Raw genomic sequence first — 25935 nt, 5'->3', positions numbered from 1 at the left:
TGCATTTCCAAAAATGAAGGCTGTGCAGCAATAGAAAGGAATGATGCTCTTCACAGTATAGTTAATTCTACAGACCCAAAGAATCCCAAAACTTATAAAAGCAAGRCAGTGTGAGAAAACACTTTTCTTTTGACACATTACCTGATAACCTGCAAATTACTTTCTGARATGCAGAGAGAACACAATTTGAATGTTCTTCCAGTGCAAAATTTCTTTCAAATCAGCACTTTACTTTTAAAGACAATAAACAAGCTTCACTTTGTTTCTAATCACTTTCTAATCACTTTCACTTTGTTTCTAATCATCCTTTAATAAAAAAAAAAAAAAAAAGTGAGGCAAGCTCTATCTTTCGCTCATTTGCTTTGATGACATCTGTGCTTGGTGCCTAGAAGAACCCTAAGGAACTTTGTGTAGTTGAAGAGCCAAAGGAAGRAGCACTTGCATTTCTGTTTCCAACAACACGTCGGTGCTGAAGGAAAGGTTGGCCAGGAGCAGCCCAGGGGCACAGCCTCAGAGCATCCCTTTGCTACACACAAGTCCAGGGGCCTCAAACCAGCCCTGGCGTTTCAAAAATCCACCCCAGTGCAAGCAGGTACCTGGGGCAGGCATCAGGACCTACCCTGCATCCCCAGCAGCGCTGCAGAAATACGGACAAGGTATCTGGGTTGGGTTACATTTTACCTCCAGGAACTCAACATCCTTCAAACCTCTTAAGCAGTTGGAGTGCAACAGATGTGCTAAATGAGGGCTTAGAGCAAGGGCTGCCACAGGCCTGACCTCCCCAGAAAGGGAAGGGGTAAAAGCCCCGCTCTTGGGTAGGTCCTCAGGGACCACCCCTGCCCCACAGTGACACCGTGCCTGAAGCTACCGTCTCTTCTCAATCGCTGCTACTAGCAAAGCTCTGCAGGTTCGTCTCCAGAAACAGATGGACCTGCTAGAAGCTGCATCACATTTTTGTCCTAGTCTATTTTAATAGTAATACTTTCATTTTGTTTTAGTGAAAATAAACAGTATTAAGTGCAAGCATCTCCTGTATAAATATTTATCTATAGAGGAAAAAGTGTTCTTCTGTGCAACCACGGGTGGACAGACAAACACTCAACGCTAATTTCAGGAAAATAGCCTTTGGACACAAAGCTGAACAGTGTTTGGACAGATGGCTAGTTTCTCTATAAATGCTTCATTTTACTTCTATTGTTTTTTCAGGGTTGGGTGCTATGCTGGAAATAAATGTGTAACACCATTTTCTTTTAGGACTTCCCACGAATTCCACAAATAAGAGTTTACCATAGTCTTCGATTGAATTGCAAGATCACAAAATATACATAGAACAGGTTTTGCCAGGGAATGTACACAGCGCTAAGCACAAGCTGCGGGAGTGCTGCTCCCAAAGAAGCTAGGAAAGTTGGAAGCCACTAGGGTCCCATAAGAACTCCAAGATGTGTGTGTCTACACAGGGAACCTTTCACTGACAGTAAGTGAAATTGAAATAATAAAAAATCTTAACTGGGAAGATCCTTCCCCTTGGCTAAGCAACACCCATACCTACAATAGAGGAGAAAGCTGATAACTAGGCTTCGGTGAACTGGCTTAGATAAAGAACTGATCTGAACCTCTGTCCAAAGTTTGAACCTAGAGGTTCAAACTTTCTTCTTTTATAAGTTCTATAAGTTCATAAGTATATATGTTCTTTTATAAGGAGCCTATTTACCAACTCTTTCATCTCTGAACCCCATTTTCTCAAGACATATAAGTGGGCTATTAGAGAACTTTATTATCTTAATTATCTCATATTTTCCATGCGGCAAGTTCACTGTTCAGACCAGTAGTGTTCACTGTGTATGGGACGAAACAGGCAGCCCTCAGCAAGCAGAAAGCATCTGATACTTACCAAAAAAAGACTGTCGAAAAGCCACTCAAGCCTCAAATATCCATTTGCAGTTAGTCTCTTTTCTAAGGCCAAGGGAATGTATCAATAATAATAAAAAAAAATCCTTAAGTGAGAAAGTCAGATATTCTTGCTCAGCTTCCTTTAAGTATTTAGTTGATTTAGGTAAAGACAAATGCAAGATAATCTATATAAGCTAACACATGACTAATTTTGTCTTTTTTTTCTATTTCTCTCCCGAAGTATCAGGAAGGGTAGAAATAAGGTTAAAAAAAACGAGCACAGCTAATGTATTCACAAATKAACAATAAACAGCTGTAACCAGCTCTTCAGCCAATTCTTTTAAAACGGGACTGTAATGTGTAATCCCAGTTAGTCATTTGAATATGAAAAGACTTCAGGCTAGAGGTGCTGATAAGAACACCACACACTGGAGATTTAAGTAGACTCGGCAATTTGTATTTCAATAAGAAAAACACTGCTAAATCTTAAAGAAATATYTTCACTCCTACACTGTATCCATTTAGGCTACTTACATGCATACATTCTAGCATCACTAATGCAAACCATGCTTCAGCAAGACAATTTAATTGCCCTTCAAAAAGCAGAAAAAGGAACATATCATTAGCATGACACTTCTACTCCTCTTAAATGGAKGAAAGGTTGGTTGTGCTACATAAAGTTACAGGTAGGTGTAAATGAAAAAAATACATGCTTTGCTTGGTARTAAGGAAAATGTGGAAATACAAATGCCAGTGTGACAGGCTGTCTTCTGCTTTTTCTTATTGCAGAGATCTTTCATTGAGAGATCTGACAGCCTCAAACTGAAGCTATATTCCCAGAAGGTACCAGATTCTGCCCTTCATTCATTCACAGTGTAAAATGTGTATTTGTTGGCATTTTTAACAACTCTCATCACCTAGTGTTTTGTTTTTCACTTTGAGCACCTCATCAACATTMTCTGTTTTGCCAAACTAAGTTTTAATTGCTATATGATGAATTTTATGACGCCATCTTTTCTGAGGCAGCCCTAATTCCAGGTGTGTACACAGAAGTAGGTTACAGTAAGGAGCTTGAAGTCAGTTTGGAAGAAAAAATACTCCCCCCCCCCCAAAAAAAAAGCATCAGCTTTGACCGTCTTCATCTTATTACATGATTAATAACATTCATCTCAGCAAAATCAATGCATTTAYATGTATGCAGATAGAATCACATATTTGTACTGTATGCAAACGCTTACTTTAACTCTTAGAAGTTTCACTACAGTTTCTTGAAAACATACAGAGGAAAAAGAGTCCAGAGCACCACTAGCAGTTACCACTGCAGCCCCACGGCATTGTGAAGCAGCCTCCTTTCCCTCGYGCTACAGCTCAAGTGCTCTATTCCAGCCATTTTAGATTTGAACACTAGAAATTGGGGGAATGTTTTGATTGAGACTTTTCATAGAACATCCTTTGATGTTCTGAGGAACAGAGGATATAACTTGCTGCCATGTGAACACCTCCAGCAATTTTATGGAAAACCTTGTGAACTGCCATACAAMAGGGCTGCACAGGAAACCCAGTACATCTCCTGCCAACAAGGGAGAATACGGATAAATTTTGAGGCTTACATGGAAAAGCTGATATTACATTTGGTTTGTTAGTTGAACTCTTTAGAAAAACTTCCCTTTCTCTCTTATTCATGTGTTCYGATTTAGTTATCTGTGCACTTCTGGGCTGAGACGTGAGGGATTTTTTTTTTTTCCTAAACTAATTTTTTTTTTCTTTCAACTTTTATGCTGTTGTCACTGCTCAAAAATATCTTCTAAAATCTGATACATTAAGACAGAATTACATCTCTAAGCTCTCAGCAAGATCAATAAATAAGTTAATTTCCTGAGTGGCCATACAGTTCCTGGTTTCCTAGGGAGGAAAAAGGACTGAAGAACATAGAAAAACAGGCCTAGAAACAGACAGCTCATACTGCAAATCCCTACAAAGAGAGGCACTTATGGTGTTTATGCTAGGTACAGTCSCTCCTCCCTTCTTCCACATCGCTCCTAGAAGTGAAAAATGAGGGTAATATACRAGATAATTTATCGGGGTGGGAGAGCGAAGGGTGGCAGGGGAGCAGGAGCCACCTCAGCCCGTGGCCCGGGCCGACGCTCCGGCTCCGCGCGGCAGCCAGGCCCTGTCACTCAGCTGCCACTTCTGCCCGCACGGGCGCCCGTGTTCACTCCTAGGAATAACTCAACRTGCAGAGCACAGAACTGATCGCGAGCAAAGGGAGGATGGCTCTCTTGGGCACTCATCCCAGTGTCCTCAGGCTGGGCCATGGACAGGCCCAGGCAGACCCTGGACTATTCAATCCTCCTCCCGCGAAGGAGACGGTCACTCAATGACCGTTTAGTTTATTGGAGGARGTCTCATTGCAGAAGTTTTTAATCCACCTGCAAAGCACAGATCCCTTCCTCATTGGTCCAATTTAATCAGGGAACCTCCTAGCCAAAATGAACTCATATTTTCTATTATTTCTATGATTAACTTGCTATACTGTCCAGAAGTGATATTTAGATTTTATTTCCCTTGAAATCATGCTGATTGGCTGACCAAGAAGTACTATTTAAATGCATAAATCATTTGTTTTGGGTGTGACATGCTCCATCTTGCAGGTCTTCAGTTTCCTACGTCATTCAGTTGGCCTAYATGATCACAAAGGCCTTTTCTAACCATAATGATTCTATATTTAAATCCTGGATCAACTCCAGAACTTCCTAGTTTTCCAAGAGCTGGGGAGGGACTGGGAAGCAGGAAGATGCATCCCTTTCCCCAGTAACAACAAGTTATAGAATTTGTTGCCTACCTCTTTGAAAACTCCTGGATATCTATCATCAAAAATACCATGTCATTCCTGCTTTCCAGTACTACTGATGTTACCTCTTTGAGAAGCAGGTACCCCATTGGTACCATGCATAAACACATCTTCCATTTTGCCTGCTCAGAAGACTGCACAGTTCTGTCTGTATGACTGTAGTAAAATCCAACTAAAGAATGACCAGAATCAGTTTTGTTTCTACTGCACTCAGAGAAGSGGGGGGGAGGAGGGAAGACATTTTCAGTTCTGCTAGTCTCAGATTTCTTCTCGCCTCCTTTTGCTTCTAGTAGTATTTATCCATGCTTCCCAGAAAGGCACTGATACCACTTTAATTTCCCTCTGAACTTAGACTTCTTCCTTATCTTTAAGTGAAGACCAACTCATCATAGTCTCTTCTCTCAGATGCTTATAAAGTCAGGATTAAAAAAACTYCCAGCTATTACCTATATTTGCCTGTTCAAAAGCATCCTCTCTCCCAATGGAGACACAAAAAAGTGTGGAAACACACTTTTCTGTGTGTGGCATCAGCCCCATTAACATTTTTGGTACAGTAGAGAAAAAAATCCAAGATCAAGAACAACATTGTGATTTGCAAAGCAAGTAGCTAACACACAAGAATTTTAAACTCATTTTGTCTCGTTTGCAATGCCYGTTTCCCTGCAGTATTGCAGTGGGCAGCAAGGGAGAAGGCATCAGTAAAGCAAGATTGCCCAATCTTACAGCTGCTGGGTATTAAGAGAGTCCTGTCTCCTGCTTTGTGCCCACTTGGCACGCAGACAAAGACTCCAAGCTTTGCATACCTTATATAACACCCACAAATAAGTAATCCAGTACATGAAAGAGGGGAAATCTTGCCTATCAATAGTTTTTTCCTATCTAGTTTTAATTAAAAACCAACTCCAACTCATAAACTTTGTGGAGCACTCAACATTTAATTTGGCATGTTTGTTTGTAGAGCAGCAAGCTCTAGAAGCTGTGATGTGTGTAGGGTTCCAAGTGGAAACCTGAGGACAATGCTAAAAAAAAAATCTTAAGGTAACACAAACAGCTCTGCACTCTTATTTTAATTTTGCTTCTTAAGGTTCAGCTGAAGTAAATCAGGTGGTTTAAAAAGTATATCAAATCCACTTTAATGGGTCTTTAACATAGACAAACTTAGTCATGTTACCTCCTAAGCAGCTTAAAAAGTTTACATTAAAAAATGGAATAGATACACAATTCTGCTCAAATATTTTTATTTGTGTGATATACAAAATAAAACAAGTTTCAGCAAAGCACGAAATCTGATGAGGATTCTACCTTAAGGAAAGAAAATTGTCTTTTGTAATAACAAATAGTTGGAACCTGTGCATTGCTTTAGCGACATTGTTCCCTTCAAGACAAGTCTAAACTGTTCAACATTATGAAAACTCTGCCTATCGCTTTGTACCAGAAAATTTATTACCACCAAATCATTTGCAACAGACAGCATGCATTCCAAAACTGATTTGTTACTTTAGGCCACAACAACTCACTTTCAAAGCTTAAAGAATCCATTATACTGTGCAAAGAAAGGAGCATAAATATGACACGTGTTAGAGGCAAGTTTAAATGGAATTCCATTAAAAAAAAGTTTAGCTTGAGGAAGCCTCCAAACACACAAACACGGCCATGCTATTCATCAGCAGGATTCTTGGCACAGCAGCGCAGGGATTAAATACCATTTTTATTTCATGAAGTGGGCAAACATTCATCTCTGTTTCAACAGTCTGCTTTCCTGGTTGGTACAGGCAAGCAAACCAGTTAGAGTCATACGATTAACACAGGAACTCTTCCCTACTTGAGGATCCYGCTACCTTTTGCCCAGTAAGCCTTACTTATTCTACTTTGATGCATAAGACATAATTAGGTTGTACAGTCCTGTTCGCTCACTTTCTATTGCTTAGCTATAAGCAGCAACAGTCACTAGGTCTAACAGGAGCTATTTATTCTTTTTCTTTTTGTCTACAGAGGTCACTGAAATTCAGAAACTGCTTCCCTGGTCTAACCAGTTTTTCTGAGATGAGAGAATATATTACACCTCGCAAGACAAAACCAGCTTGTGCTGAGTAAGAAGCCAGAGAAGTCACACAAAACCTCATCCCTGCGAGAGTTTTCAGACCTGCTGCCAGGTAAAGAGCAGCCCAAGGCCACAGCTTCTCAGGGCACTGAGCTGGTGGGCACTGGCTGCCCATGATGGAACCGGTGCACGAGGCGGCAGGTGACTCCAGGGCTCAGGTGGCAGCTGGTGCCGGACCGAACTGGGGCACCGAGCTGCACATCTGCATTTGAAGATCAAAGGGCTAACGCGGAAAGGCAAGATATAGAAAGTTACCTACATACTTTGATTTATAGCCTCTTTAATCACAAGAAACAATTGGGGTTTATTTATTTCTTTTTGGATCACTGAAATTTTGTATTCAAAATTTATTTCTAAGTTTTTGGAAAAGTTAAAACATAGCATGGAAATATAGCATGTAAAAGCAACACCTATTTAGACAGCATTTCAAAATTCAGCATTTCTTCGGACAGTGACATACCTGAATAGGCCAACCTAGGCTTTAAATCACATGCAGTTCTACTTGCCCAAAGTACAGGATGCTGGTTTTAAAACAAAAACAAAACAAGTAATTTTCGTCTCTTATTTCACCTCAATACACAACTACCTTATTTTTCAGTTTTAATTGAAAACTGAAAAGAATCAGTGTGGAACAGAGAGAGAAAAAGATGAAAACCAGTCCAAACTACTCTGAGCACACTAATTGCACTAATTATATATATATTTATATATGAAAACTAGACTTTTGTGTAACAGTAGCTTGCTGATGGGTAGGAGATCAGCACCACACAACACAACAGCACAAAGATCAGTCATCAGCCTTTGCTGCACCAAAGCCTTACTTAAGTTAGTTGTTGAAAGTCTGGGTTAAAAGGCCAGCTCTTAATGTCCTATAGATGTTTTTTTTTGTCTTTTCTTCATATTTCTGGTCATTTAGTGCTTTAGTAGAATAAAGAAAATAAGAAGTTTTGAAGAAGTTTTGATTTGGAGAAAGTATTTAACAGGACAAATAAATAAAACAAACTATCACTAGTCAGCTCTAGACTTGGAGCCAGCTCTAAGTACCACCAGGTCTTGTTCAATGGTCTGCCTTGTCTTTGTAACAGTATAGGGCAATATCCTTCTTATCTATATATGTACATTGTAAAGTATTCAACTCTATGTAAAGGCTAGAGCTATAGTAGTGATGAATTTATAGCATTCTGAACTATAATTACATCATATATCCATTAGAAAGATGGTGTCTGCCGTATCCAAAGAATATTGGCAAAGCATTAAATGCCTGTCAAGGTTGACCACTGAAGAAGGAAAAAGAAAATGGAAAAAAGCCCTTCTAGGGTGTTTTTGCTTCTTTGATCTAAAATAGATCCAAATAGTGTTTTGAAAGAATATCTAAACCGGTCAGGAACTGGCCAGTACGCCTCCCCCACCTCACCTTCCACCGAGGAAACTAGAGCTGCTCTGGTCAGAGTCCCTTGACTCTCCAAGGACATTCTTCTTACCTAGGTTTGTTTCCCTGCAAGGTGGGAGACAAAGGTCCAAGTGGATAGTAGAAAAAGTAAAATATCTCTGAAGAGGTTGCCCCGAAAGTTTTTTCCCCAAAACATGTCCTATTAACAAAGGAACTTTAGGACAGGGACTTCAAAACCAGGGACACAGTGACTGAGAGAGCAGAATCACATTGAAAGCTTGAGCTGAAAGCTCATGCGGGCTGTGAACATCTCTCTTCCTTTGCTTTCAGTCTGAAAGTTGTTTCATCCTCCTGATCAGTATATTTTTGGGGAGCAAAAAGATGATATTTCTGACCAAGTTCATACAAATAATGACAACAAAAATCCAAATTACAACACAAACTAAGCCCATCCTTCCTCTGTTCCACTTTCCCAGTGGAAACTCCCAGTTACCTCCAGTCCAGCCTTAGAGACTGGACCTCTGATTTAGAAATCAACTTAGAATTTTATTGAAGGATTTTGGTAACAACTGTTCAAAATTAAGAAGTGCTCCTCGCTTGTTCAATTCTATTACTACCAACAGGTTTGCCTGGGTTGACAAACTTCCTTTAACCATGGTCTCCACATGAAGATTTTTCCTTCAAAGTCATCTCTGTTGCTGTTYTAGAAAGCACTAGGCTCACATATGTGACTGTTCAATTCTGGTTGGCTTTGGTAATGACTTAGGGAAGCCAATGACTTGGTTTCTGTTTGGGGAACTTRTTTCCCATCTTTTTAACTGCAATTCCTCCTGAATCAATATTGGATCAAAGAACTTGYTCGACATTTCTACGGCTTTAACACTCCCTGACCAAACACAAAACCCCAAACCCCATAACCAAATACTGTTACATTCAGCCACAACATCTCGCAGCCCAGGAAATTAGATTTCTGATTTGGAATAAGAGACAAAGCCAAAGTATACCAAATATCTTAAGCAAAGGCGACAGGGGTGAAATGTATGTTTCTCACTCCTGACAAAATGTATACAGAAAGCAAGTACTATTGGGGTACTCTAATGATTTTGAGAAAGTACATTTACACCGTGGAAAACACAAAAGTAGCATAAAGCCACAAACCTAACTGCCAAACCCACATATCATCACTTTACAGAGACTAGCAGAACCTATACAATTAGCATGCTGTAATATAAAAGTAAAAATTTTGCAAATACTTTGCCAAGATGAAGACATTTTCTTCCAACATCAATTTAACACTGATATCAGCTGCTATAAATAACTAAATAGACGCAAAATAAACAACCCCCCACACACCACTAACAGGTTTTAAAATCCRCCTTTTCGACTGGGACCTGAAGGCGCAGCTGTCTGACCGAGGACCAGAAGGGGCCCAGCCCCGCTAGGTGGCAATGTGGGGTGTCAGCGCTCCCCGACGCGCACCAGCACCGTGGGGCGCCCRCTTCTCTCCTGGTGCTACCAAACGCATATTGATCTTTAAGATGAAAAGAAAGACTTAATAAATGTGCATTTTTTTAAAAAAAAAATGAAAGCCTTTTCTGAAGTGCAGTGATATTCTTCACTCTGATCTTCTATTCTAAATCTGCAGTTCTACTTTCCTGACTCAGACTGACTTAGCTCTTGTGCAAACGGTCAGAAGAATGAGAAGGACTAATATKATAAGAAAGTAATTGTGCAAGAGCAGGTGTAAACATAGAGCAGGAAAGTCTGACAGGAATCGTCACATTCATCATGCATTGCTTCGGGGATGCTCATTTTGCATAACTGGTGAATGCCAGATCAGTACCATCTTACTCTTTATATCAGTAATTTAATCTCRCAGTATTTTAATCTCCTCGCACTTGAAATGCCTGAGACTTGCCTCAATGTGTCAGCTCTGGCACTAGTCAGCCACAAAGACTCTATGGCCAACAAGAAAAAAATTAAAAACAAATAAATAAAATAAAAAAATACCACACACAACTTACAATCAAGTGGTTATATTTAACTACCTAAGAATCGGGARCTCTCAACCATATATCCTAACCTTGCTGTAGCAAAACCTCCAAAATATTTCAAAAACTTTTTCTTACTAAAACTATTTCCCTCCCATCATCACTTAAGAAGAATCCAGAAGTGAGGTCTGCTGATACTACTATTTAGTAGTACTGACAACTATTTAATGTAATTCTGTAATTCTCTTCTTTTCCTGCAAATCAGTATGTTCTACATGCAGGCACAATTGCTTTATAGATTATACAGCTTTTGATGTCACCTTTGATCACTTTTACCCTGAACTTCAAGAAAGCTCTTTTAGAGCAGCACCTGCCTAAATGACATCAGAACTAATTCCAACACATTAACTTTTTTTTTTAAAAGCATACATTGACTGAAAATATTTGTTCCCGATTGCAACAATTGTAGATGAGCAGCCAAGTGTCTTCCTAAAAATAGATAAAGTGCAGCATTAGCTTCTATATCCTTCCCACAACCTGTTCTTTGACTTATTAAGTATTTATGAAGTACATAAACWGTTTAGTGATAAACCAACGGAGGCCCACCCCAAAGAGCTACTTYGTGGGACCTTTCCCAGTCCTTCACAGTGCTTCCTTCCTAAGAGGAGAATTAACCATGGATTTTGGATCCATGCTCGCCATGTTCCATGCTTGTGATCTCCCACAGGATATGACTAGTCACCCACATAAAAGCACTAGTCTTGATCTGACCTGTTATGTGCAAGAAGATGCTTTTCTTACAGTCTTTTGAAAGACTATCTTGACCGTGATCCTTTGAACACGAATGAATGTATAATCCCTGCGAAAGAAACCTGCTGAGAACAAACATCACTTGTAAGCAAACACTCAAACTATGTCATTTTTGCACTGCACTAACTACCCTCCAGTTGGCTACCCCAGTTAGGTACCGATAACAGGCAGTGCAATATTGCTATTTCTACCTTTTCCTCCCTATTCCAAGGGGCTACTACATCTARAGGATGAAACAATGCTAGTTAGAGATCAAGGAACAGAAGCTGAAATGAGTCTGGCGGAGATCCTAATGCCATCAGCTCCAGGACTCGCAAGCTTTTAGTCTGGGCTGCATTGCCATAAGCAGGGTAATGTTTCCTTTGCCACCACCGCTCAATCCTGCAGAGTGCAGGTTTATTGAGGGCTGCATTTTGACTAATGGAACATCATATTACGTTAAAAACATTTTCTGGTTTTGCAATATTTTTAACAGAAGCAAGATAATGCATTACAGTTTGGGGCCCTCTGGTCATTAAACTTTTGATCTTTTCACAGTTCCAGTAGAACAGAAAATTAATCCATCCAATAAAACATTGGAGTCAACTACTAGCATTGGTAAAAATCCCTCTGTACAAATAAACATTTTTTCTTATTCTTCTTCTTCTCTCCAACTAGTTCACAAGCATGTCTTGTACAGAGCCAGTGTATAGTTGGACTTTATTAGCAAGAAGAAAAAGATACAGGAACAAAAGGACACAACCCATTCACCAAAGTATCAGGCTCAGTAGAGAAATCGAAGTAATGTTGCATCTCTGCATCTGCAGGACAGCAGCCAGGCAACAGAGGCAGCTACCGTCCCCTTGGTATCAAGCTCAATCCACATTCCTGTCATCATAGCATTCCCCTTCAGAAACCTGGGATCATAGACTGCTCCTTAACACCTTGGCTATAGTACATTGCTCTTTCAAGCAAAAATTACGTGTTATGTAATTGTAGGGTCATAGGTTCTGACACACACACAAGAATGAAACCCACCCCACATTTCTACAACTACCTGCACACCTAACCCCCTCAGATTTGGGAGGACTGAATCCCGACTCACAGTGTTAATTTGATTTGCCACCAAGAGCAAAGGTTTTTTTTAAGCAAACTGTTCTTCCCACACCCAAACGTGTTCTTGGGCTGACTCATCTGCACTGGTATCCAAGCACATATCTACACACAGTAGAATGACCACATATCTTTAATCCATTTAGGCTAGTAAAGGCACTAGATTTTCTTCAAAATGCTCTTCCACAGAAGAGCAAAATTCAGCAGCCAGGACACAAAAGAAAAGTTCTGATTAGCCTCAGGAAAGCGTGTACAATTCTTGCCTGCCTCCTAACTTGCTTGAGCTTGTGCTGTTTTCCTCTGTGGTCATGAAATAAAGATCAATTTAACCGCCTGGAAGAAACAAACCTATAAATAAGTAGTCATAAAACCTAGAAGACAAGACAGGAAGAAACAAAATCTACAAAGCAAGAACAGAGGCTGAAAATTGAATCCCAAGACTGACTGAAGAAAAAAAGTAAAATTTCTATTTTATATTCCTGGGCAGGTGACCCGCCTTTAATAACTTGCATTAGATTACTCTAAAATCACTCTAGAGTAATCATTAGATCACTCTAAAATCATCAGACACACATAAAAGGCCGGGGGGGGGGGGAGAAGTCTTGGATTTTGTTTTGTTGTTCAGTGTCGTGAAAAAACAGGAGTCCCTGCCCTGAAGAGTTACAGTCTAATGGTGCATGCACACTGCTCTCATAGGCAGAAATAATTTTTTGTCTGGAAAGCTGTGCTAGAAAGTATTTCACGACTAGTCAATACCTACGTAGATAAGCAACTATTGTCCAAACTCCTGACTGAGAGCATGACCAAATAAATTACTAAACAAGTAAATTCCATGGATTTATTTGCAAAGATATCTGTGACTGAAAGAAGTTATTCTTATTCCACCTGCCCTAACTCCAACTGTAAAGCTACAGAAAAAGCAGAAAAGGCACAAAGGAGCTGAACAATATGCCAAGTATTTCTGAGGAAAATGCAGAATGGGGTATACTTGAATCATTTTCCCATGGTATATTAGAAGAAAGTCAGAACTATTTCTGTGTAAGATATACACTTCGAAGAAGTATTATTTCATTTAGTCAGTGATTATTTAAAAATCAACTTCAGTAAAGCTGGGATAGCTTCTAATGACACTAACAAGCTTGCTCAAAACTCATATGATTAATAAACTCCAAGGACTCATRGACACAAAGGCAGCCCATTGATGTCAGAAGTAAAATATATAGTGCAACCCAAAGGCACCCAATGTGCATATCCTTCAGGAGAGCAATTACATTTTTTCACCATTGATTAAGCAATATGTTCAAAGGGTGAGGAAGAGGGAAATCATAATATTACTCAATTCTTTCAGAGCAGTTTCTTTTCCCCTAGTTCTCCATGTTTATTTTAGAGATTTAATATGAGATATTACAGACTCCAGTTCTGATGCTTCCTTAGCTGCATGGATAACTTATTAACCAACTAGATAGATTTTTTTTTTTTAACCTCAGAAAAGAATTGCATAATTCCTTGATTGGCTGRCTGCCTATATTCCAACTCAAGTTAAACTTGTATGCATAGACCTTGAAGCGTCCACAAATTTTGGGTGGGGAATTCTCTGCAGAATATATATGCTAAGGGAAAAATATTTCTTGCTGCTTTTTTACTGCTCTGAGCAAGTTTTMTTCCTTATCAATTTGCAACATGACAAACAAAGACTCAGAAAAGAAGTACCAAGAAGAGAAGCAGCTTACACCTCCCTCCTTACAGGAACAGAGTGCCTTGGCTGTTCACTAACCACTGAGGCTGCAAATCTCCCAAGAGAGAGGTCACAGCATGTTTTCATGGAATAGTTGCAACTTACAACAACAGTTTAACAGCATCACACACTTATTTCCTTTTCTTGCATTGGTCAAAACCAATGGAATTTATMACCAAGGACTCATGATGTTTTCAGTTGTCCATCTCAAGAGCAAATACAGTCTTAACAGAAGATCCTCACTAGACATTAAGATTTGGCRTGTTACATGCTCTGCTTATTCAAGAGGATCTTTCAGTGCCACATTCAAGTGACACTGAAACCCAACCGTCTGCAAGGTACGCTGGTGACACTCTACAAGGAGGAGATAAAACACCTTCCAGTGGATTCTCCCAAGTGTGCTGTGACTCAACAAAAAGGATCAGGAAGAGCCCTTCATTTCCTTAAAGGGAATTCATGCCCCCATGGAGCTAGTATCAGGAAACGGCAAGATTAAGATGCTATTTACTAGGGTTCTTCCATGACTGCTTCTTGAGGTTTTTCTCTACGCAAATGTATACCAGATGGCCAGCCTTCATTTTGTCAGAGTTTGACTTTGGGCTTTCTACTCCAAGACCTAAACATTTTAGGGGGCACAATTAAATAAGGGATCTCAATGGAAAAAGAAACATCCATTTCTCTATCATTCATGTCTCATCACCTACTAGAATGCTGTTAATTGCAGAGAAAGAAAGGAAATATGAAAGAGTGTTATTTACCTTTCACACTTGGATAAGCCTGCAGAGGAAGTCTGCAGGGTCCAGATTTTGGTGCCCTGTTGCATTACTTTTGCACAAATTGACTTGGTCACGTATTCTCATGCAATGAAAATTAGTGCAGAAGTTTCCAAATTGTGACCCAGAATAAGCAACCCAAATGCGAGAGGTGAACTCACCACCTCCACTTGCTGGCCTGTAAGAAAGTCTGAGGCTCAGCTGATTCAAAAAGCTGGGAAACCACTGCTAGCGAGAAGAAACAGAAAAGTTTTAAGTAATGAACTTTTCTCTGGAATATTTGTTCAGCTATCAATAAATATGAAAGCAGAGGTGAGACCGAGGAGGGGCARGGGAACTTCAAAGCATCAAGCCACAGGTCTTGTGGATTCTGCAAAAATCACCTGAGGCAATATGTCAAGTGGCGGGTGTTATACAGTGATTTTTCATTAATTTTAATTACTGTCATTCTATAGGATAGTGAGCATCCTTAGCCCTTCTCCTCCAAATTACACTGGGACTTATGCCAAATTTCTTCTCCCTCATTGGTTCCCTCAAGCATTATTTAATAATAGAAGAGCTTTAACATGTTTAAGAAGTCTAAATGCCAGACACTTCTGAATAAGAAACGCGTATCTTAAATGGCATATGAAGCCTTTCTTCGTAACTCTAAAAACCTGGACTATGTGGTATCAAATTAAAGGCTTGATCAGGCTTGAGAAGAGTGTAAATGGAGCATCCCCATTTAAGGAAAAGTGAAAACAAAACGCAAAGCAAGTCTGACTTTTCGCAGCCATTAATACAGTATGTGGGAGGAAGGAAAGAGAGAGGAAGAGACCAAAAAACACCCAATCAATCCCTTTTGTAGCAGCTACTGCGTCACCTGAAACYAGTATGCTCTACCGCAGATTCGCGATACAGGCGGCCTGAAAATAATAATCTGATCCTGGTTTCCTTGCAGCACACCAATACCTGACCCCATTCTTCTCAGACATCCCCAGCTACCATTTAGGAACATCTCTGCACATGCAGGCATCGTGTTGCAGTGTTAATGCTCAGGTAAGCCAGCTTGGCAGCACAGCAGTCAGAGCAGAGAACTGAGAGCTTCTCCGTTGGCCATACCTGGAGGTAGCCAGACACRACCCATAGCCACCTGGCAAACATAAGCGCTGATTGGAAAGCTTAAGGATTGCAAGTCCAAGTACTTGAAATTTCCTATTGTTCCATTTCAAAAGAAACTGATATTCCTAATTAACAAAGCCTCTCAAATTGTGCTGCATTCATCAAAAACAGATCTTTTTGAAAAAAAATAAATGGAGATAACTCCCTTGAATGAGATTCGTACTTTCCCTCCTCCATCCTCCCATTAAGGATGRGGAAGACAACCAGTCCTCAACTAAAAGTAGAGATCAAACAGAATGTTTCCGCATGAAAGACAGCTGACCMTCAGAAACCTTCGTCACTATTAATAGGGAATAGAAGTCAACGAACAAGAATCCAGCAATCTCACTTAGAATGGCAAGTTACTGTCTGGTTAACTAGGCAAAGCTTTTTCCAGACATTTTGCATTTAAACCAGGACTTTAAGGAGTCCTTAGATGCACATGTACAAAGTCCATGGATATGTTGTTCTCTGGCACTCCCCCCACTCTTTATTTTTGTTTATTTTTTAAAGAGCCAGATAAATGCTTTTTCAAAACACTAAATTTCAACTTAAAAGCTTTGGAATAGTACCTTGTGACCCTTTCAAAGCTTTTACTTCTGTTAATTCTGGGCTTGTCATCAAATTCGATAAATATTTATCAAGTAATAAATTGCTTTCAACAACTTGAAACTTTGTTTTTGCAAGATAAATATTACATCAAGCTGCAGTCTGCGCTGAAGCATCTCTAAGGATCCACTTGTTTGGTGCCACAGCAGAATTTCAGCTTTGCTGCTTGCTACCTCCGATTACACTCTGCAAAACTGAAGCATTTTCAACTCCAAAGAAACATAATAGCTTAATCAGGAAGTGGAAATTCTTATGGAGCTGGCCACTAAGTTAATGAGATTCTTAAAGACCATAGTGACGTAAGTTAGGAACATGCCTAAGATTTTGGGCATAAAACATTTTTATTTGCAACAGGAATTTTTCCAGAGGATACACAAGTCAACAGGGAGAACAGCAGAACACGGTCCCTGTGTGCTCTGTGGTTCACATTCAAGTAAATGCAGAGACTAATTTTCTCTAGGGGTGGAATAACTCAGTATGCAAGAGTTTCACTTGAATACATGGCATTCAGTGTAATATTTAACCTGTACAAGCTGTACCTGGAGAGGTGCTACATTCCATACCTATTAAACAAAGTGTAGAGGAAGCACAGAGAGTGCCATACCTATGCTGAAGCCTTTTGAGGATGCTTCATATTCACCTTATCAACAGTCCAGCTACTCCCTGCACTAACAGGGATCACGGAGCACTTTTAGAGGAAGCCACAGTATTTGTTAACCTGTCGCGACACATGAGAGCCCAGCCTCCAGGAAATTAAGAAGTCACTCCTTCACTAGTGTTCTCCATAGTGGTTTGACACTCAGATTTGGACACGAAGAGGCGCATCTTTCARCATCAGAAGAGTTAGAGAAAACATACTCTGCTTTGAAATATGGGAAAATTGATCCTGCAGGGCTGTTTACTTCATAAACACCCCTTCAAGTGCTATCAAGGCATGTGCGTGTTACATAATTGCTATTTCTTCCTTAACCAAATATTAGTGAAATTTGTAGTAGGTAAAACTATAATCATAGAGCATACTATAGCCAGCTTTCAGTTTATATTGAAAAAAAAAAAAAAGAAAGAAAACAAGAAAGCTAGTTACGAAGATCTACCCTGAGCCTACCTGTTCTTCTCCTTTATTACGAGTCCTTAGAACTGCAATAGTTTTGGAAAGGCAGCTCATTTGAGTGCATGTGTTTGCACTAAACAAGTAGATCACATTATGAATTTTTCCAAAAGCGATTCTTTTCAGGTATTTTGGAGAAGTTCTGTTTGCCTGCATGATTTCAAGTCAACAGAACAAAGCAAAGCAATCGGAGCAGGAATACATTCCACTTCACAAATTTTCACTTGGCTCTTCTCCCATCTCACTCAATGAAGACCTAAAGGATCACACCTGGTTATAAAAGACTCTCTCAGCTGCTCAGTCACTGACCTAAATGCATAATCACAACCTCTACTTCCACTAAGGGCAGCACCAAGTTATGCCTTAAGTTAAAGAAAGTTAACAGTTCAGAGTCTGTTGCACAATAGCTGTTTATTCAGTGATATTTTACTGTGCTCTTGAAATGGTTCTTTTTGACATAGGCATTGACATTAATAAGGTCAGTCTAACTTAAGAGGTGTGCAGAACTTAAAGTGTTAAGGCTTGCATTACTTATCTGGAAGTCTTTCCCCCCCTCCATCTTTTGCTTTTCAACTGTCAAGGCAACCTCCTTTACCTGACCTTATCCAACTGCTCTTTCAAAAACCCTCTATTGCAAACTGCAGGATGCAAAGTCTCTCCCATAGAGGCCACGATCTTCACTCAGGAARAAGAGAATGTTCAATTTTCCCCTAACAGTTTGTTTTATGGTCTCAGTGTCTGGCTTTGTGCGTGTCTGCAGCTGCACATTGACAAGGTGCTGCCCAACAAGGACTGCAGAGCTCTGGATTACCTCTGTACATAATGCAGTGATGAAGAGTACACAGCAGTTGCCAGAGTGAATGCATGGGTGAGTAAAGATGCTTAAGGGTATGCAACATATTTTTCATGTGACCTATGTATATGAAAGCTATATTCGATGTTATTACATAGCCTGTAGCCATAAAATTGAAAAGTAATTATTTGAACTAGATTCAGCAATACCTACCACAATCCACTAATGAAARAGACCTGTAGTGTCTTGCATTTTCAAATTATGATTGCTGAATACATTGTATTTTGAGTCTTACAAAAAGAAGCTTCTACGTTACTGATGAAACCCACACTAGAATAAAAATTTGACCACATAGAACAACCGGTGTGGCCAGTAAAGAACCTCAGTATGGGAGCTGCTGGGTCTAATTTGTTCCTACACATCACTAAAGAGAAATACGCAGTTTAATTCAAGGCTATCCTAAGTCTGTAGGAAACTTGTGCTGGTTTAATTGGACTTTCAATCAAGACTGTATGGAGGCCAACTGAAAAAGAATGAAAAATAATCTTCACAAAGAGCGCTTGGATTTGCCACCCAGTATTGCTTTCCACCAAAATTGTCACATTAAAGCAAGATATTTTGCATATATTTGTGTATCGTGCRAGAGCCAAATAAAACAAATAAACAAGCAAACAACAAGAAAACCTCACACAGAAACTCCAGCTTTGAGAAGGGCTATGCGTGACCTTAGGAGCCTACCAAAAACATCTACAAAGTTTGATAAACCTCTCGGKGTGCAGCTGAAGCAGAGCACCACCCGAAGCGGTCTCTGGTGGGGACTGCCCTCCTAGTCCATGATCAACCACACAGCGCAGGGACGTCAGCCAGAGTGCCAGCACACACCAGCCCGGGCCTTTAGAGCAAGCCCAGCACTCATCCATCCATCACGGGCAGCGCTGACACATCAAAGTGCTGATCATATGCCACTGTGGGACTAACCCGGCCTAATTGCTCTGTGGGTTCTCTCTCTCTCTTTTTTTTTTTTTTTTTTTTTAAACATTAATATCACAAGTAGGTTGCGGTCAGACTGGTGTTGGTTCAAAGTGAGAATATAGCTCATTACATCAAAATGGTTGCTGAACTACACAGAAAACAGCAAGCTGAGCAGAAAAAAAAAGCAGCCCGATTTGCGTCTCTCCTCTTCTGTGCAGGCCTTGTTCTTACTAGTAAAGAGCACCTTAAGGCGCAACACAAATGCACAGGGCAGGGAAAGCACTACAGTGTTGCTCCATGTCAGCCTTGGTTAAACCCAAGCTGTCTTGAAGAAGAAAAGGCAGGAGCAAGATAAAAAATCTTAAGCTACCCTATTGTGCCACAAGCTTGAAAGATTTATCCTTGGCTTGAGAGTTACTACTCCATTCACTCGCAAAAAGTGATTTGCGGAAGGAAAACAGCAATCCCAAATACAGTTGTTATGCACAGGTTTAGCACTCCCATGCACTAAAAGTCACATAATATATATATATATATATATATATATACAAAAATGAGGAAGATGCACACGTTATCCAGGAAGAAATTTCCAGAACAACAAGCAAACAAGAAAAAAAATAAAATCCCCCCAGAAGTGCAACTCAGCATGCGAAGGCAGTCACTTTATGGCTAGATCATTTCAGAAATTACACAGATATCTATAAGTATAGGGYATATGAGCTAATAACGATACAAGCTTCACATTTACTAAGCATAATTAGTTGACTCAAGACCACAAGCAAAGAAAATGTACAGCAATGAAAAATCTTTCCATTCCCATATGCTAAAATATACTGTCACAGCTTAATTATTCATGCTTATAGTCCTAATGATGAACCTCACACTCACCGTTCCACCATTCCTGCCTCAAGGACAAGACTTGCACATTTCGTGATCTGAGCTTTCAATGCAAGAAAAGGAAAAAGAACCCCAGAACTCACAAATACATATAAAAGGGAAAAAATACTACTGACTAGCCAATACCTGCTCTGTGTTTTTGGCCTGGACAAGACCACAGATAACAAGTCAGTAATACATTTTCAAATATGAGAAGTAGGAACAGCAGCATGTAAACAAGGATGGGCTACCTGAGAGCCAAAACTCTTTTTCTGAAACTCTCAGTAACAGCAAAGGAACAACAACCAGAGACACTTTATCACCACTGGARCAAGGATCAGTTACTCACAGCTAGGAGCCATCAGACTGTGGTGTTGAGGCGATCCCAGGCACAGAGATCCAGGGCTGCCCAGCCCTGGAAGCCCCATTTTGAGTCACAGCTGAGGCAAGCAGGCAGCAATGATCCCCACCTGTGCCAAGGACACCCCATCTCCCCACAGCCCTAGGCCTCTTCAGCTGCTTCATTTGCATCACCACGGCTTTAGCCTAAGACAGGAGAATGCAAGATATTTACTCACAACCACAAAAAATAAGTAAAAGTAAGGGAGAAAGAAAAAAAATACGAACACATATGTTTTCTTTCTCTATGTCACTGCTAGTGATTTCATTACACTCACTCCTCTCTTACATTAAAATGGGGTTCTAGATGTAAGTATCAAGACATATTTTGTCTTAAAGTCATAAATGATGCATAACTCAAGGCTACTTGCTACTGGGCTCAGAGTCCTACAGGGTTGCTTGCAAATTATGTATTGTGATAGACAGAATATAACAACCCCAAATATTTGATTTTCATWACCTAGCTCATTCCAGTGTTCTTCTAAAACTGTGGCATCTGTAAATGTGCCAGATCTGTACAATAGCAGCAGAATATGGAGCGACGCTGGACACTTTCTTACACAATACTGTATTTATTCTACCTGAGCCATGATACCTTGCTAATGTCTTGGCTCTTTGCTATCACTCCCGAGACGCAGTTGAGGCTTATATTCCTATCACTAGTATGGTCACTGTGGCTGCAAAAGCCCAGTGAAYGCTTTATGAGAGTCTCTTTGCTTTATGTTTGCAATCTATGAAAGAGAGATAAATGACCCTATTTCAATCTCCAAACATCAGTACAATCATGAAATTAACAAAGCAAAGCTCCATTATGCAAAATCTTAATATTCAATACCATAAATGCCCTTACCAAAATGCAAGACTGACAACAATAAAGTTCTAGATAGGATTAATCACGGCTGCAAATATTCCGTTTGGCTGTTTGACTGCGTTTTCAAGTTCATGCCTAATAAAATGAGATTAGGGTTATTAATGAATCATGGGATTTAAAATATATTTTTGGCTGCTGATTATATGTTAATTAGTCATCTAGGGTGTTACTGAAGTAATTCATTATTATCAGTGTATTTTGCAGTGGGCAAGGAATGTCATACAAACTGATTACCTCTTCAAATGTGTTCATAAATATCTTGTAAGTGCCCCATAACAATCTTTCCATTCTAATGAGGAGATGCCTTATTTTTTTTCCCTTGTTGATGGTAATTTCCCTGTGATAGTTCTCCTGTTTATAAGCCCAGGGCAATCTGAGCTGGGAGTCCAGGTTACTGCATGCACTTTTTGCCACTTCAGTCCCTTGCATGCAATTATTTAAAATAAATGGCATTTCACGAGCAGGTTAGCTCAGCAGACCACCTAGGCCTTGGACCCTGACCAATACCATTATCTCTCTGAGTTTCATCTGTATGGCTAACACTTCAGCTGCTACTGCTCTCTGTATTCTGTAGCACAAACTGAAAGACCTTGGTGTTTTCAGAGTGAAAACACTTCAGTAATTTTTTGTTTCACAGAGGAACGAACATAAGGCAGGAGGTTTGGTGGAACCCATGTGGTCTGAGCAATTCTCTCATAAGAAATATGGCAACAAAAACATGTTCTCAGTAGCACATGTAGAACAAATATCATATTTGTCTTAAGCTCAGGGTATGAACAAATGTCTCCAGCAAAGAACCTGCTCACTTGAATTGAGAGAGTCCTGCTTGTGTGGCAGTATCTCCCCAACTTCTCCATCCTAGTTATTTAGATCATAAAGAGAGGGGAGTAGAGAACAAGAAAACCTAGGCAGACATACAGCAACTTCACAGGTCTTTGTCAACTTGTATTCTTCCATAATATTCTTGGAAGAAGAGGAGCTTGGAAGGCACCAGGGGCACCAGCTGATGCCAGAGGGTCCCTGCAGCCTGGTGTAAATCCCTTGCAGGCAATTAGCTACCGGAACTAGTGTCTCGGTGACTGGTGTTCCACATCTATGAGGTCAACTTCCTGCAAATCTCCTAAGATTTGAGGGTGTCCGTATGAATTTCAGGAACAGGAAGTGGGGAAGAACATGTGCATTTTCTATTTGCAGGAATGTCTGTATTTAGCCAGCTCTATTTACAGGAAAATTGATGGAAAACTCTGTGAGCTGAAATGTCCTTTCTGAGCTCACTCCTCTCCTCTGGGACTCTCATTAGGGAGAAATGTGCTTTTCTTTCAGCTATCTTACTTGCAAACACTGAGCCAAATTTATGAGGCTGAGCAGAGTGGTGTTGTTTGCATCAGTGCTCCAGARCAGCACCCACCTCAGCACTCACATGGTACTAATATTATTTTCTTAGAGACCTCAAAGGGAAAACACCCTTTTGTTTGCAGGCGGGGCTGTAGGGAAGCTGATGGGCAGAGCAAGAAGGCTGAGAAGGAAACGCATTGAAGATGACATGACTGTGAAAAAAGGTTCCTGCTCCTTTAGCACATTCAGATTGGCAATCATATCTCAGCACGTTCGTAGGAAGCTAAGGAGCTACACGCCCTGGTATAAACATGGACACGAAACTCCCAGCAGCACTCTCTCAGAAGACATTTGTCAATAGAAACAGGAGTCTTTTCTAAAGACAAGGGAAGCCGGTGCAAAAGAGCAGCTGCAGACTGGGAAACAAGCCCACCTTTGCCACCCGCTCAGCGCTGTCACGCTGCTGCACTAAAATACTCTCGTTAGTAATTCCTAACATTYTGATCCCGCCTCTTCTAAGCCAGTTTGGTTATCAAGGAAGGAAAATATATATCAACTTTTTTTTTGCCTCTCCTGTTTGTTCTGGCTCTGGCCTTGCTGCCAGCACCCGGTGCTGCGTCGCACGCGCTGCTCCTCCCTGCCAGCAGCGCCTGCAGCTTCCCGGATGCTGCCGGCACTTGCACCAGCAATTCTGTAGTAATAAATACTGCAGTCGGGCCTAAACAAACAAGGGTCACACTCTGATGCCCCTAGTTTTTAAGGAGACAAATTCCCACCAAGCCTGGGAACATGCAGATCTCTAACGGCACTGCGMCAGTCCTGGAGAGGGGGAGCACTCTCCATCTTCCCGGGATCCTGGGGCAGGAAGAGCAGAGCCAACGCTGGCAAACCTCACCTGCGGCCGGCCGGGATCACCGCAGCCGTACACACACAGTGGCCTCCCGTGGTCTCCCATGGCTCCCAGACCAACCCCACGTGCGCCTCAGGGACAATGTTCTCTGCGTCTCAGCTGCTCTGTCCATGAGCTGCCCGKGGGCTGCAGCTTCAGAAACTGCACCGGAATCGTCACATTAAAAGGGAGGTTAATGTGTCAGCTCTGACATTACATTCACATCTGATTATGGAGGGTAATACAGAAAAAAAAATAAAAAATGTGTTAATCAAGTGCTAATCTTGCTGCTAATTATTTTAATGGCTTTCATTTGGGGTTTCTGTATGTATTTCTTTCACTTCTCTAGATGAGAGTAAAACGTACAAAAGGGCAGGTATTTCCTTCTCGCTGGTCCTACTCCACCTATTTTCAGGCCATACTACATGCCTGGGAATTTCATAATGGGAATTGGAAATGGAATTTTAAAAAAGGAAATTGCCACAAATGAAGCAATTTCCTGGGTGTAAACAGTGTTTGGAATTTTGAAAAACAGATCTAACATGAAAATATATTTTATTTGGTCAAACAAGTGTGATGATTTGCTGTTAGATACTAGTTAGCCCAGAATAGGAGCAAACAACCTCATTATGACTGCTGATGGCATAAAATACTGAGGGCTGCACACTGAATCCCTAACTTGGGCAGAATTCCAGTGACACTTTTGTCTAAGCAATCACATTAGGACCTGGGCTTGGCAAGTTCCAGACCTAATGGATAATGATATACTCTGGATTAACTTTTAAAAAATCCTGTTACTTCCTTTAAAGAAGCAAGCGGAGACTGTGGGAGCCAAATTCCATTGCCTCCCTATGAGCAGCGTTTCTTAGCGTAGAGTTTTTTGACACCATTTAGGCACCTCAGAACCCATGATAGGCACTTCCTAGCACAGACCCAACTTCAGGGCGCCCTGGGCTACCGTGAGCCCTGTTGGATGGACGTCCCGCTCTGGCTGCATCTTTCCAAACCGCCTGGGATCGTGCTCTTGGCCACAGTCATCCTCTTGCTGCAGGAATGACCTTCGACAGCTCCCACATGGGAGCCTCAGAAAGCACTGAAACTGTATACTTAGTTATCCAAATCCCTTTAAAAATTCATTCCCAAATTCTTTTTGAAATAACATTTTACACTTCTAGCCATGCAATTTTAATGATTTTCCCTCATGTTTGTTTCTGCATTTAGGGATAAATACTGAGAACTGGTCTTCAAACATTGAGAACTGGTCTTTATTCCTGCAAGTAGCTTCAAACACACAAGATTAAACTAATTTGACATCTCCAAAAGGGACTGCTTAAAGCTATTAGATGAATCAGGACCTTCTGGCCAATCTTCCTGATAATCCTATTGACCAGCCTACAGTTAGATGGGCAGATAGTTACACTGGTTTAAGCAGCTAGGGCTAATTTCAGTCCTCATCTGAGGAGTCCTGGCCACCACAAAAAATGAATCTAATGTTTGTTTGTTTTGAGTATTTTACAATTGCAAAGAAGTATTACACGAGACCTCCGTATCTTTACACTGTGTGTAAATTCTTTTTCTGGAAACTCTTTGAGGATTACAGATCAAATCTAAAGGTATTAAATTCCATTTCAGCCTTTGTTCTTCCAAAGCATGCAGCCTGGCGACTACGTACACCATAAAAGCATAAAGCATCAATGTCCAAGAGCATCAGAGAACATACCCGATCCAGTGGGTGAAACGTAGCTCACCAGAACCGACGGAGCTATCACTGAGGCAAAACACTTGCTTAGTTCTCTATCACAGCAGCAAAAGTAAATTCCACTTCAGCAGTGCTGCTTGTACTATAGGTTAGAAAATCATTCATGCAGGAATAACCAACTTCTGGAAATCATTCACTGCTGCTAGATCCAAGCACAATGGCCTGGCCATTAGTGGTGCATCGCTGCTTTTAAATTACACAATGGTAAGCACTCCTTACTCGGGGTTTTATATATAACAAGAGATCACTTGGAGAAGGAATATTACTGGAATTTACATTTCAGGTCATATCAGGGAATTTACGTTTCAGTCTGCAGATTGTCTCCGCTTGGCTTTCAGAGCTAATGATGTCATAGATAAAAGATACTGGATATCTTGGAAAACCCTGCTGGAGAGACACACTAAATAATTCAGCAATTGCAGACCAGTTCCTACTCTCGTTTGTGCATGAATTAGTAAGAAATAACTAAACAGAAACCAAAAGGAAATTTTTGGTTTAACCTTTTTGCCCCTTATCAAGAGGATCAGACTGAGAGGTAGACTGCAGCCCTG

This window comes from Nothoprocta perdicaria, unplaced genomic scaffold (assembly GCF_003342845.1).
Source record: "Nothoprocta perdicaria isolate Ctin4 unplaced genomic scaffold, notPer1 scaffold_42, whole genome shotgun sequence".
Lineage (NCBI taxonomy): Eukaryota > Metazoa > Chordata > Aves > Tinamiformes > Tinamidae > Nothoprocta > Nothoprocta perdicaria.
This window is presented reverse-complemented; position numbering follows the sequence as displayed.